General features: G+C 39.1%; 2 long non-coding RNA genes across 2 annotated transcripts; one reads left to right on the forward strand and one right to left on the reverse strand.

Annotated features, from left to right (window-relative positions):
- The first annotated feature begins 911 nt into the window (after nucleotides 1-911).
- LOC105353752 (uncharacterized) lies at nucleotides 912-2,329 on the forward strand. The gene is made up of 3 exons (XR_002874603.2): nucleotides 912-1,202; nucleotides 1,833-1,912; nucleotides 1,991-2,329. It is a non-coding gene; the product is annotated as an uncharacterized LOC105353752 (long non-coding RNA).
- A 6-nt stretch (nucleotides 2,330-2,335) lies between these two features.
- Nucleotides 2,336-3,772, reverse strand: LOC111948648 (uncharacterized). Its single transcript, XR_002874606.2, has 2 exons — nucleotides 3,358-3,772; nucleotides 2,336-2,608 (listed from the first exon to the last, which is right to left on the reverse strand). It is a non-coding gene; the product is annotated as an uncharacterized LOC111948648 (long non-coding RNA).
- Nucleotides 3,773-13,852: the final 10,080 nt, after the last annotated feature.

Here is a 13,852-nt window from a genome sequence, read left to right on the forward strand (position 1 = left end):
TAAAACACTGAGTAGTTAGGAATACAAAAGATCCTAAAAGACTTTTTCTTTGCGTTTATTTTATTTTATTAAAGACATTTTGATAAGAATGACGTTACCACGATTCAGCTGCAGCTCCGGCTGTATTTTGGAAAAGTCCCGTCCCTTTAACTGTCTCCACCAATCATTCTTGGGGGGCTTAATCACATGTCATCAGTCTGACCAATCAGAAGTGGTTAAAGTCTTCACTTCCTTGTCCCGATTTAGCTCGTAAAGTCGCTCAGTTCTAACAAAAATACCAGCTAAAGCTCGTCTTTAGCGGTGTCGCTTTCCACTGAGTCCAGTATCAGACCGTGGAACAAGTGAACAAAACAATGAAGCTCCGAAAAGCGATCTCCGCCGGCCGTTTTATGCACTACATCTCCCATGATGCATTGGGTTGTGAGAGTGACAGCGCACAAGGAGATCTGTTGTTAAACGTCTTGAAACCAACGCACACTTCAAACTGTTTTTAAATCTTCTAACTTAACTTTTATTGCATCTTTTAGAAAAAAACAGCTGCAGTTTCCAGCTTTTTCTGCAACAATTATCTCAAAAATGCATGTGAGACTGTGGAGGGAGGGGCTGAAGATCAATACAGACTGAGTTTCTCCTTTTTTTTTTTAATTTTTGGATGCTGGTGTGCCGCGGGATTTTTTTTAAGGTTAAAGTGTGCCGTGGCTCAGAAAAGGTTGAAAAACACTGTCCTACTGGATGTCTGTGTGTGAACAGTACATTGAGTTTCTTTCAGGTCTGTTAGTGCTGAAGTATGGTGTCAAAATAGAGCCTAAAGTATTGCGCATCAAAACAGTAAAACCGCGCATCAAAACCCCAAATCTGCGAATCAAAATGCATAAATTGAGAACCAAAACCCACAATTTGCAACCAAAAGCCTTTCCCCAAAGCACAATCCTATTTCTCAGCTGCCGATTTGTTTTCTCGCCATTCTGAAATCCTGTTTTTGAGTTGCAGTTTTATTTTGAAACTGTCTTTTTGAGTTGCGCTTTTATTTTTTGAGTTGCGCTTTTATTTTTTGCGGTTTTGATTCTAAAACCTGTCGACACGTAAAAACAGCGACATGTCAGTCAAGGGGAGGGGAGGCGGGACATCCCTGATATCCAGAAGCTCATTGGCTACCGAATAAGACCGAGTCTTACGTCAACAGACCAGTTTAGAATGTGCCGGTAAGTTTCTCATGTTTTTCATATCTTTTACTATATTAAAATATCAAAATTGTACTTTATTTAACCAGAGGACGCCAGCACATTCAGATGAGGAGCTCCACAAGTAGCTGCTAGTGAAAAAAGATGTTAGAAAGTTAGATGTTGCATGAAAAACTACCACCATTGTTCTCCTGTGTTAGCATGCTAGCTAGCTCAATGCTAGCGGGGTATCCAGCTCTTCTCATGACTTTTGTGGATTAAACAAAGTACATTTTTTACCACAGTGTCAGGATCAGTCATGTCAACCTGGGAATAATTGTCCGTGAATTGTCACTAGGGTTAATCAAATATGTTATAACCTATAAGGTTTCTCAATATTTTTCAGGGTTTACAGACAGAGGGAATTATTGAACAGAGAAACAATATTGCTGTGCCATATTATTCAAAATGTATGCGTCTGCACTATGCAGACTGGCAGAAGTCCGGTATTCGAGTGAACCAGAGCAGAGTAAATTGTAGCAGACCAGCAAAAACGTGTTTTATTCCACTTAAAATTATTCCAGTATTAGACATCAATAGAATTATTAGTATATTTAATTGGGTGGTGGTTTTAAAATTGACTATTGCTGTATGTCTGTTGTTTTCTATAAGGGCCGTTGTTATGCATACCATAACAAAAAAGGCAGGAATACTGAGGCAGCTACGACGTGGATGTCTACATCTTCTTTAAGGTAATGAAAAAAAATTTAATCTTAATTTTTCTCTTCTTTTTTTGGTTAATTAACTTTGCTGTTTTTGTTTCTTTCCAGATGCAGGCCCCAAAGACGTCCCAGTGTGATGCAAAGGCTGTCCAGCAGGCTCACAGACATCTCCTGTCAACTGAAAGAGAAGCCTTTAAAATAGTTGTCCATTTTGACCACACTGTCTGCTTCCCATTTCTTAGTGCCTGTACGAAAACAGTGACTTTTCCACCTCAAGTCTTTTAAGGAGTTTTAAAAGCAGTTATTTTAATTTCTCTGAATTGTGGTTCAGAATTTCACAGAACCTAATGCACTTGACTCTGTGTTTCAAAGATCTTTGCAAAACCATCAGTCTTTTGTACAAAACACATTCAATGGTCAAACATTAAAAAATGAAGCTTTACAAAATACCAGTGGTGATTATTAGCCATTTATTTTCTTAAGGGGGGCAGTATTTTGTAAGGCAGATGAGATCTGTTCACATTGTTAGTTTTTGTTACATCCTGCTGTGATGACATGCATAGATCAGTACATAAATGTTAATGTCTTGGCCATGGTTTTCTGATGTCCCACAAGGGTTGAACAGGTCTGAGAGGAGAGAGGACAAGCCACAGAGGGAACAACAACTCCAACAGTTTCCTGCTCTGCCTGGTTTAAGTTAGTCTGTCGTCCAATGTCCACAGCATCCTGCACACAAAGAAAAATGTATTTAAGACAGTTAAAATGAGTGTGTGTGTGTGTATATATTTATATATATATACACACACACACACACACCTTAATTGCTACTCAGTAGCTGCATATTGTGAAAGGTAACTTCCTGTGTTAACCTGCAATCTTTAAGGTTGAGAAAATTATTTTGGAATACAGTTCAGAATCAGAAAAACTTTATTGATCCCACCTGTGGGAAATTTGCTCTGGTACTTCAAATAAAAATTCTGTTTCTTTTATGTATTTATTTTAAATAGGGATTAACTTGATCCCAAACTAGGAAAGGTGTCACTTTCTTGCAGCAATATGTTGCTTTGTTGTTCAATCCATCTGTGTAATCCCTAAGGAAATATTGAAAAACCTTATATATACACATGAATGTACTTCTTAAAAAACAATTTGATTAACCATAGTGACAATCCACGGGCAATTATTCCCAGGTTGACATGACTGATCCTGACACTGTGGTAAAAAATGTACTTTGTTTAATCCACAAAAGTCATGAGAAGAGCTGGATACCCCGCTAGCATTGAGCTAGCTAGCATGCTAACACAGGAGAACAATGGTGATAGTTTTTCATGCAACATCTAACTTTCTAACATCTTTTTTCACTAGCAGCTACTTGTGGAGCTCCTCATCTGAATGTGCTGGCGTCCTCTGGTTAAATAAAGTACAATTTTGATATTTTAATATAGTAAAAGATATGAAAAACATGAGAAACTTACCGGCACATTCTAAACTGGTCTGTTGACGTAAGACTCGGTCTTATTCGGTAGCCAATGAGCTTCTGGATATCAGGGATGTCCCGCCTCCCCTCCCCTTGACTGACATGTCGCTGTTTTTACGTGTCGACAGGTTTTAGAATCAAAACCGCAAAAAATAAAAGCGCAACTCAAAAAATAAAAGCGCAACTCAAAAAGACAGTTTCAAAATAAAACTGCAACTCAAAAACAGGATTTCAGAATGGCGAGAAAACAAATCGGCAGCTGAGAAATAGGATTGTGCTTTGGGGAAAGGCTTTTGGTTGCAAATTGTGGGTTTTGGTTCTCAATTTATGCATTTTGATTCGCAGATTTGGGGTTTTGATGCGCGGTTTTACTGTTTTGATGCGCAATACTTTAGGCTCTATTTTGACACCATACTATGGTATCGGCAGCTGAGAAATAGGATTGTGCTTTGGGGAAAGGCTTTTGGTTGCAAATTGTGGGTTTTGGTTCTCAATTTATGCATTTTGATTCGCAGATTTGGGGTTTTGATGCGCGGTTTTACTGTTTTGATGCGCAATACTTTAGGCTCTATTTTGACACCATACTGAAGTTTCCAGAAACGTTTCAAAGTCGATTTTCCTCGTTTGCGAGAACTTATCTGTACAGTAACTAAAGTCTCATTTTCTGGGCTGACAGTAAATGGAGCTGCGCAAAATCCCATCATTGAACTGCACTGACAGAGCCGCCCCCCTCCCCAGCACCGCTACCCCCACTCTGGGTACATGTTGGAAGGCACTCACAGGTGCTGCCGAGCTGCCGCTTTAATTCAGCCGCTAATTATTCGTAGATTGTAACTGGAAATGCAATGAGCTGCCCTGTGCAAATCTGGTGCGCGCTTGCACATGATACTAATCTGCCTCATGTATTATGGAGAACGCACGCTGCCTTCTTATATCTGTCTCTCCCTCTTCTGTCAATTGAAGTACAGAGCTGAGAACTAAGCAGACGATGCTGGAAGAGTGGGAGAAAAAAAAAAAGAAACAACATATGGGTTGCATCTTTTAAGCAGGTTCCACTTTTGGATACATCCCAGCCACAGCAGGTGTTTAATGATTGACAGCATGGAGTATGCCTCCTTTGAACTTGCTTGCATCCATAATTAGAGCAGTCAGTATCTACTGTGACAATTGGTCGTTCTCAGTTTACTGTGCAGTGCTTGTGGGGCCCATTGAAAACAACATTACAGGTAAAAGCGTTTTAAAAAAAATATTTCAGCTTCAGACTGATCACACTGGATTTTATTCAAAACGTTCCTCTTTATCTATGACGACACACTTAGACTGGGACAGTTCATGTTTCAGAAGGCGGGACTTGAACTCTGGTTTGGATCATTGACCATTGGACCATTGGTTTACTTCCAGTAACCAATTCATTTGCCAGTTTTTCACCACCACACACTGCCATGATGGGGCCAAACGTTGTCAGTTAAGCGCTGATTGGTCAAAGTAAGTCTGAGTCAACATTCCTATGGCAACCACTCACGGCAATCAAGTGTGAGCTTGTTGGAAGTCCACACCCCTACCACTTGAAAATGGGCCACATAAAATCTGTCAAACAATCTGCACGTTGGACATGGCGGCCAGCGGGCACCACAGACCACAGACACATTTTTATTGAGGCTTGGACTTAAATAACTTGCACTGCAGAAAAGAAATTAAAAAAAAAATTAGGATGATCAAAAATGTGTTAAAAAGCATAGCAGAGCAAGAATGGCTATTCTGACCATTCTTGCTCTACTTCTATAGAGAAGAAGTCTATGGGATTTTGGCTTCTTGGAGCCAGTGGGTACTTCCTGTTTGGAACGTCAAGGGGGGGGTCATTCCGTCTCCATCACTTTTGATTTATAGTCGGTGGTTTGGACCAAACTTGGATCAATCTGAAACGCTCGGTCTCCGCCTGTTTGCAAGTGAACTTTGGTTTCATTTTAATTTGTTTAAATTTGCTTTACCAGATCACAAATTTTCATCTGCTGTCTGACTTTTAACTTATTTATTCTTTTTAACATATTGTGATTTTCTTTTGTTTTCTTTTGAATCTAAACAGTGTCCTCGGGTGTTTTTGTAAAAGTAAAATGTATTATTATTATTATTATTATTATTATTATTATTATTATTATTATTATTATTATCATTATTATTATTATTTGCGACGATGTCAATGCAGATCAATCAAGGGGAGGAAATAGATCTTAGAGATTATAGAGGGACCCTGCATTTCATGAAAAAATGAAAAACATCTCTGTTGTAAAACCATAGTAGTGCCACCAAACAAAAAGCAGATTACTTTTAAACAAATATTTTTTTCTTCCTTTTTTTTCTTTATTTGGCTAACATCATCTTCAAACAAGCAGTTGTTACCTCTTTGTCCATCCTCCATATTTCCCAATTATCATGGATAACAACATGCCTTGAAATTCTTCAACTAGGTTTAAAGACAATAAAAACTGTTGGTTTTAAGCCTTTCCGGGAGGTGCCACTGAGTTTTGCAGTGTTAAATTTTTTTTTTTTAAAAAGACTTTGCACCTGTAGCTAACCCACCCAGCCAGACTTCTGAAATGTTTTTTGTTTTTTTTTGGCATCGTTTTTAAGAGGACGTTTTAAACCCATATAGGCAGAAAACTCTAAACTGCACATGAGAGATGGTAGCTTCCACCTCTGAACAGTAAGCCACATAAAAGACGGCCAGAAAAAAGTCAAAGCTGGTCAGCAAAAAAAAAGGTCAGTTTGAAATATACGTATACGTTTTTTGAAGCAACTGCTGTAAATAGATTCGTGTTTTGGTTAGGCATCTACAAAAAATGTAGTATGTGTCTTCTTAAAACAAAGCTTTATTCTTAATTGATGTTACCCATGACTGAACATCTCTTTTGTTTGTTTGAGCTGATTGCTAATGAGAGATATGGGTGCCCCTAATTCGATTTGGAGCCAACCCTTCCCAGAGGTGCACAGATATTCACAAACAGAACAGTTGATCTATCCTAAGGATTCATACTTTTTGTGTTTTGTTTATAACTGACAGTAAAAAATGTACAATCTGGTCTCAGTCGGACATACGTAGCATGTATAATCGGATTAGTGTCAGCCATGCAGATCCTCAAACTCCACGCAGAAGGGCTGAAAAGGTATGAAACCTAGAACCTCATCATGTGACGTTGTCGATTATCATTCAGCATACTGTAATTGGTAGGAAGGATCCCGCAGAGTGATCCAGAGGTGATTTACACCTCGATGCATTAAACCCTTTCACTTCATTTCCATATTCTATACAACGCCCCCTGTTTTAGTCACAGACTCCTCCTTTAAGGCTGCATATTAGTCTCAGACGGTTACAAAAAAACTTCTACAGCGGTCAAGCACTGTTTTTAATCATTAATATTTATCCACCTCAATTGATATTCAGAAATGGTGTAACAAGGGAAGAAATGAGGGGCCGCAATGTGGCAGTGCATCAACACTTTCATTAAACACCCAAAAAGGACTTCTGTCATTACAGTCCCAACGTGCTAATAAGACATTTTTCTTTGTTGAGCGTCTATTAGGTCACAATTGCATTCATTGTAGTTATTAGAGTCATTTTTTTAGATCATTTGTATAGAAGTTTTGAGATTAACACCAAGATCTGTCCAGCATAAAATGAGCAGACTTGCTAAGTGAGCGTAAATTGGAAGATTGTCTGGTATAAAGGAAGCCCAGCAGCTCAATAAATCTAATATCAAGCATCTATTATTCTAATTTAATACCCTATTTGAATGGGACCTCAGGAAGGCCCACCATCTTTAATAACTTTAAAGATTGAGAGCAATTCTAATGCTCTTTGAATTTTCCATAACTATGTGCTACCAAATTCAAAATTAGACTCTTTGCAAATGTTCAGCCAGGCTTCCATTGTTCTAATATTGAAACGACATTGTAATCTCAGCTGCTGTAAATTTGCCACAATAGTTTTTTATAGAACTGGACATTTTTTCCCATCAGGAAGGAAATATTAATCTACTGTCGCCTGAATGTCCCTGTCTAGTGAAGTTATAGGAGCACCTCATTCAAGTGTCAGAAAAAGGAGTCCAACTCAAAGAATTTTTGAGTTTTTAAACAAAATATTCACTTACTTTATTTTCCAGAAAATAAGTCACACAGGAGTATACATCGCAGGAGCCAAAAAAAGCATAACAACGAAGAAAAAAACAAATCTACAATATAAGTTGCACTTTTGGCCTAACGCTGCGTTGACAGTAAACGCGATTCACTTGTCAAATTCACGTCGACTTCTTCTTCTTTGGCGCGTCGAATTCAAAGCTTAATGCTCGTTCTAATGTGTGTATAAAATTATATGCTGCCTGTCCTCCTGGCACCCTACCCGCCAATTTTAACCGCACCTTAGACATTTAGGGCCCCTTGGTGGGGAGGGTGAGGGGACATCACTGTGAGTAATCAGGAGATGTCCCCCTAGTGCCCTACTCGCCAATTTTAACTGCACCCTCCTTAGTACACACACCCCTCCCCCTTCAATATATACATTCCAACATAAACACACACACATGCACACACACACCCTCTCATACACACATACACGCACACACATTTTGCAAGGAAGGTGGGACCTGGGTCCATCTGTCCCCTACCCCTTCCCTGGTGGGGGGTGCGGGCCCCTTGGCGATGGTGGCCGTGTCCCTTGGGTGCCGGCTCCCTGGGCCCGGCGGTGCTCTCTCCGCACGGTGGGGGGGTTCATATTACACCTGAGCCGGGGGTGTTCGTGTCCCTGGGGGGTGGGTCCTGGTCCTTGCCCCTGAGCGCTGGGCCCCGCCAAACTTCCAACATGGCCTAGCCTGGTCGGGCCATATTTATAACACCCCTTGTGGGCCACCCTTTTTTCCCCGGGGTTCCCCCCTCCTGGGCGGGGGCGGCGGGCCCCTGCCTTGCTCCTCCCTGGACCAACCGTGGGCCGGGTGGGTGGCTGCCTGGAGTGCGGAGCGGGTCTCCCTTGGGGGGTCCTGGCTCGTACCTGGGGTTGGGGCGGGGGGATGCCCGGAACTCCTGGGTGGTGGTGGGGTGCTCGTCTGGGGCTGTGGGCGTCCTTCTCCGGTGGGGCCCTGCGTTGGGCTCTTCCGGCGCGGCGGGGGGGCTGCTTTCCTGGCTGGGGCGGCGCTCTCTTTCCCTCCGCGCCTCCCTGCTCTCTGGCTCTGGGGGCCTTGCGGCGGCCCTGCTGGCCCTGGCCTGGGTGGCGGTCTTGGTCGCCGGGGGGCGGTTGTTCCCTGCCTGTTCCCGTGTGGCGTTGGGGGAATTCCGGCTGCCGCTGCTGCTGTGGCGGGGGTCTGGGTGTGGGGGTGGCTGGGCGCTCCTCCTCCTTCTTTTCACATTCCACCATCCATTTTAGAAGAACATAAACACTCACCTGAGCACTGGTGTTAGCTCACCTTTGCACTAATAGTTTGCATGATTGAATGAATGAAAGATTTCACACTAGTTGGTTTAAAGGCATAGGCATAAAGGCCTTTAAAGGCATAGGCATTCGTGAACACTATCTGTTTTGTGTACATGTTGACATGTGAAAATTTTTTTGCAGCTAGCAGGTGTGTTGATAATATTTGAGTGTGTGTTAACTGGCCCCGCCCTTTTTGTACTACATTTGAACTGTACCGTAATGATAAACAACCTGTAAACCTGTCTGCTTTATGCTGCTTCATGGTCTTACCCCCCCCTCTCACTATCACCCCCCCCCCCCCCCCCCTCTGACATCCCTCCCTCTTCTTCCCTTCTTTCCTTTTCCGTCCGGTCCAACACCAAAGATACCTTTGGTTTGTCTGAAGATTAATAACCCCTCTTGTTAAAGTAAAATATGTCCAACACAAGAGGCCCTCAGCTCTCATCTGCCTGCCTAGCTGTTGGACAGGACAAGTTAAAAAAATAAATAAAAAATAAATAAAATTATATGCTGCCATCATGTGTTGGAGGTGCTGCCGTCAAGTTTTTAGCCTCATTGATATATAGAAGCAGTGACTGTTTATCTCACTTGTTAAGCATGGAAGACACAAATGTTGAGATAATTTATTCTGAAGAGCTTTAACTCTTGTGCTATCACTTTAGGCACAAGGGCTAGGCACTTTAACATTGGGAGTTGGGTCATCTAGACCCACTAGACAGTGCTCTGAAACTTTTTTTTTTTCAATGATTCTTGATCTTCACTGGTGTCCATGGATTACATGAAATTATTTGCACCTTTATCCACCTTTGTCATGGCAGGAATAACACATCAATGCAAGGGTGGGGTCATAGGATAGCACAAGGGTTAGAAAAGTGTCTGTAAACACGTCTCCATGTCTGGGTTCATGACATCATTCAGAGACTCTCCCAGTATGGTGAGCCAGCGCTACTTTTGTGTCTTTGTAACCCAGTCACAGATGACTCGTTGTCCCGCATTAGTGCGAAGAAGAAAAAAAAATTAAAAAGACGCTTCTTCCTCTACGTTGCTGTTAGTAGCAAACACTAGCTGTGTTTCCATCACACATACGCACTGAAATTATCAAAATTCTACAAATGTTGAAAAAACACAATTTCGCAATTACACTGTTTCCATAAAATCCTAGTTATGCGAATAAAGACAAACCAACTCACGTGATTAGTCATTCATTCAAAACACAGTGACGGATGTCAACAACAGCAGATATATTCACATTTCTACCACGGCTCAGGGGCACATCATCATCTATCAAAGGAGCGGCGAGCTCCTTAGACGTGGGGGGGGCTACGGATTAAGCCATTTCGGAAAATGATGGTTTTTGATTTTACTGTGGATTTTACTGTGGATTTTACTGTGGAGCTGTGGATCCAACAATTCCGCATGAAACGCTCAACTTTTGATGAGCTGTGTGATTCTGTGCGACCTCTGGTGGCGCCCACTGTACAGTACTCAAAGCAACCGGTTCCTACCAAGAAGCACATCGCCATCCGGTTGTTAGTCAATTTGACCAGTTTCCATTGCAGTTTTGTGAAATATGTCAATTTCTATAAACCTCCAAAACGACCTCCTCCAAGTTCAAAAACTTTAAGTCGATAAATGTGAGTTGTTTTTTTTTCAAAATTTTGTGTTTCCATTCGGTGAATTTATTATCGCAAATCCAATTTGCCCAATTTCGTAGTCGATGGAAATGCAGCTACTGATGCATACATTGACAGTGCCCTATAGTGGTTGTTAGTGGGAAACAACTGATAGAGGGCTGCCAGTTGTTAGTGGAAAAACACCATATATCCCTTGTGCTATCCTAGGCACTTTGACATTGCGAGTGAGGTCATCTAGACCCCCCAAGACAGTGCGCTGAACTTTTTTCTTCAATGATTTATGATCTTCACTGGTGTCCATGGATTACGTGAAATCCTCTCAACCATTACCCACCTTTGTCATGGTAGGGAGAACACATCATTGGGCATCTTGACCCCATAGGATAGCACAAGGGTTAAATTAACCTGTTTATGTTAATCAGTCAAATCAGTCGCTCCTCAGTATAACTTGCACCCCTGTCCAACCTATGGGGCAGAAAAACACGACTTGTGCTCTGAAAAATACAGTCCATGTATTCTATTCTCTCACTCATTTAAAAATAAATCTGGTTTTCGGCAGAATTAAAGAAAAACTACCATTTTGTTGTTTTACAAACTATTTATCTACTATGGTCATAAAGTACAGTGTCTCCTTTCCACAGTTTGACTATCTATGGTTTGTTATTTGAGGTCACCATAGATTCTCATGGGAGCATTATATTCAGTATGTATGTCTGTCCCCAGACTAAACATTTCAAAGACCATTACTCATTTGGAGACATTTCGTAGACTCTGTGGCAGACTATCTAATTTGTCAAACCAAGAGAACCACAAAAATAACTTGCAGTGGGAAATACAACTTTGGAAAGATCTATGAAGAGGTTATGAAAACCTGAGAGAACAGGTTAATGTGGTGAACTAATCAACATCTACTGGCAAGATTCTCTTCCATTTCTTTTAGTAATTAATAGCCCAAAACTTATTTTTTTAAACTAATAGATAATGGGACATGACAAACATCTAATCCCATTTTAATCTACAATAACAAGAGCAGAAAAGTCCTTGGATCTATACACAGTGAAAAACTGCCCATATCAACTTTTCTCAATTGTAAGAAAAACTTGTTGCTGTGGATGCCTTCCATTTGGAAAAGTTCAAATTGTTTTCTTGGTTTCCAGATAAAAAAAAAGAAAGAAAGTAAGGCGACTTGCTCCAGGCTTTATCCCCTGAGAATTTGACAAGAAGCTTAAAGGCAAAAAACATTTTAGTCTCAGGGTTTATTCTGGCAACATCTTCTTCCAAGAAATGACGTGTACACTTCAAAAGCACCTTGAAAAACCACACTGTTAGAATTTTTAATTGGGCCAGAGCATTTATGAGTATTTTTGCAAGTTAAAACCGATCAAAGCTTGTGGTTTCAAAAGCAAAATATAGAACGGTGAGTCAATTAAAAGACAAGATTTAGGTTTTGTTGCTTTTCAAAATTATCTGATTATTATCTTTCATGAACAAACCTTGTGTTTTTGCTCAGTCTGACACAGAAAACAGGATATTGGAGGGAAGGGTTGTGAAATCTGAAACCGATTATTTGACTTCCTAACTTTGACTTTGGTCTACCTTTGGTTTTTTACCATCATAAATTTGAATCTCGAGCATCACTCCTCTTGATTCATGTTCTTCTGTTTTTGACAAGTTTGAATAAATGCTTGTAGTGACTTACACATCGAATACACTGAGATTTATAGCTCCATATCTGGGGTACATCAATATCTGGGGTACATCAAATGGCACCAATATGACAAAAAATACCAAAAGTGGTCATTTTAAAAGTACCAAACCATAAACCATAAAGAAAAACTCCCAAAAAAACTCACTTATTTAAAATCTTATTTTCCCATTATACTAATCATGATTATTTTTCAGTTTTATTTATATTAACTATATAAAAAGAGAGTTTTTCCTATTGTTTTGTTTGTCAATTGGTGAATTTCAAGACATAGATTTTTCATAAAAGGGGATATTTTTATATTTATCATTTTTTATTTGTTACAAATTGTACTTATACACAACACGAAAATAACAAGTAAAAAATATTAATTAAAACAGAGAAAGTAACTGAAATGAAGATAAATAAATCATTTTCAAAGATTTTGAAAAGACAAAAAAGAAGCACACATTTTTAAATAGGTAGTTAATATTATGACAATAATAAATTTGAGTAATTCCCCAAAACAGATCTACATCTTTTTCGTACGGTTTCGTGCCTCTGAAGTCAAACTCAGGGAATAAACTGTGTCTCTAACTGTGTATTTATCAGAATACTTTAGTGGTTAACCAGATCATTTTAAAATCTATAATTTCAAATAAGCGATTTTTTTAAAATGGAAAAATAGGCTCATGTAATTTTTTTTTGTTAACATAGAAACATATAAATTGGTTTATTATCAGTTTTGCAGGCTGATGAACATCTGTGAACAAGAAAAGTTGACTTAATTTATTTAAGAAGTTTTTAGTTTTTATTTCATACTTCACTAAACTATCTTTTTAAGTTTTGATTAACAAAATGTTTAACGAGTGTTTTCCTGATTTAGATTATGGCCAAAATAAACTCAAAAATATATTTTCAAATACTCCTTTAAATGTTTATTTGAATAAATGAAACTCTTTAAGACTTGACAATGCCAGTGCTTCATTATCTTATTGAACCAGTCTCTTTTAGTAAACACGTTTATTTTTAGTAAATATGGCTGTTAACATATCTTTGACAAAGCTAATTAAAAACAACAGGTGATAAATCAAATATTTCTTAAGCTAATTCATTGTCTTTTACCTAAAAGCTTTTTTTTATCATAATTGGCAAAGTAGAGAAATGTGTCTATAGAGGGTGAAAAGATGTTTATCATATTTTTAAGTAAATTTTACGTAGGAAAGCACCTGTTAAAAAGAATTGATTTCAAAGGTAAATTAATAATAATAATGCAATGTGTGTTTGTATTCATTTTTTTTATGATCTTAATTCACAAAATAATTCTTCACAACAGAACCAATAAGATGCAACAAGTGTTCTGATGTTTTACCATTGCTTTTAACAAAACTCCTTCTAATCTTAAATACTCAACATTTTTTCTTTTACACGTCATATTTAGCATCAGCTTCATTTGTTAAATATAAAAAAAAATTCTCCTTTTACATGTATTTTCCATGGCCTTAGTGGTCCAAGACCTTTCCACTTATGTGGAAACAGTATTCTGACTCTTAATTAGATTTTTTAAATTTAAAATATTTCTTGTTAAACTATCCTGAATTTCTTTCTAAAAATTCAAATGGCTTTTAACGGATGTTGTCTTCTCAGTACCTTGACAGTAATTTGGTAGAGTGTGTGCCTTTGGTTTCACGTTAAGGCCTTTCTCTTCTTATACCAT

This window comes from Oryzias latipes, chromosome 14 (genome assembly GCF_053564925.1).
Source record: "Oryzias latipes strain Hd-rR chromosome 14, Olatipes_Hd-rR_3.1".
Taxonomy (NCBI): domain Eukaryota; kingdom Metazoa; phylum Chordata; class Actinopteri; order Beloniformes; family Adrianichthyidae; genus Oryzias; species Oryzias latipes.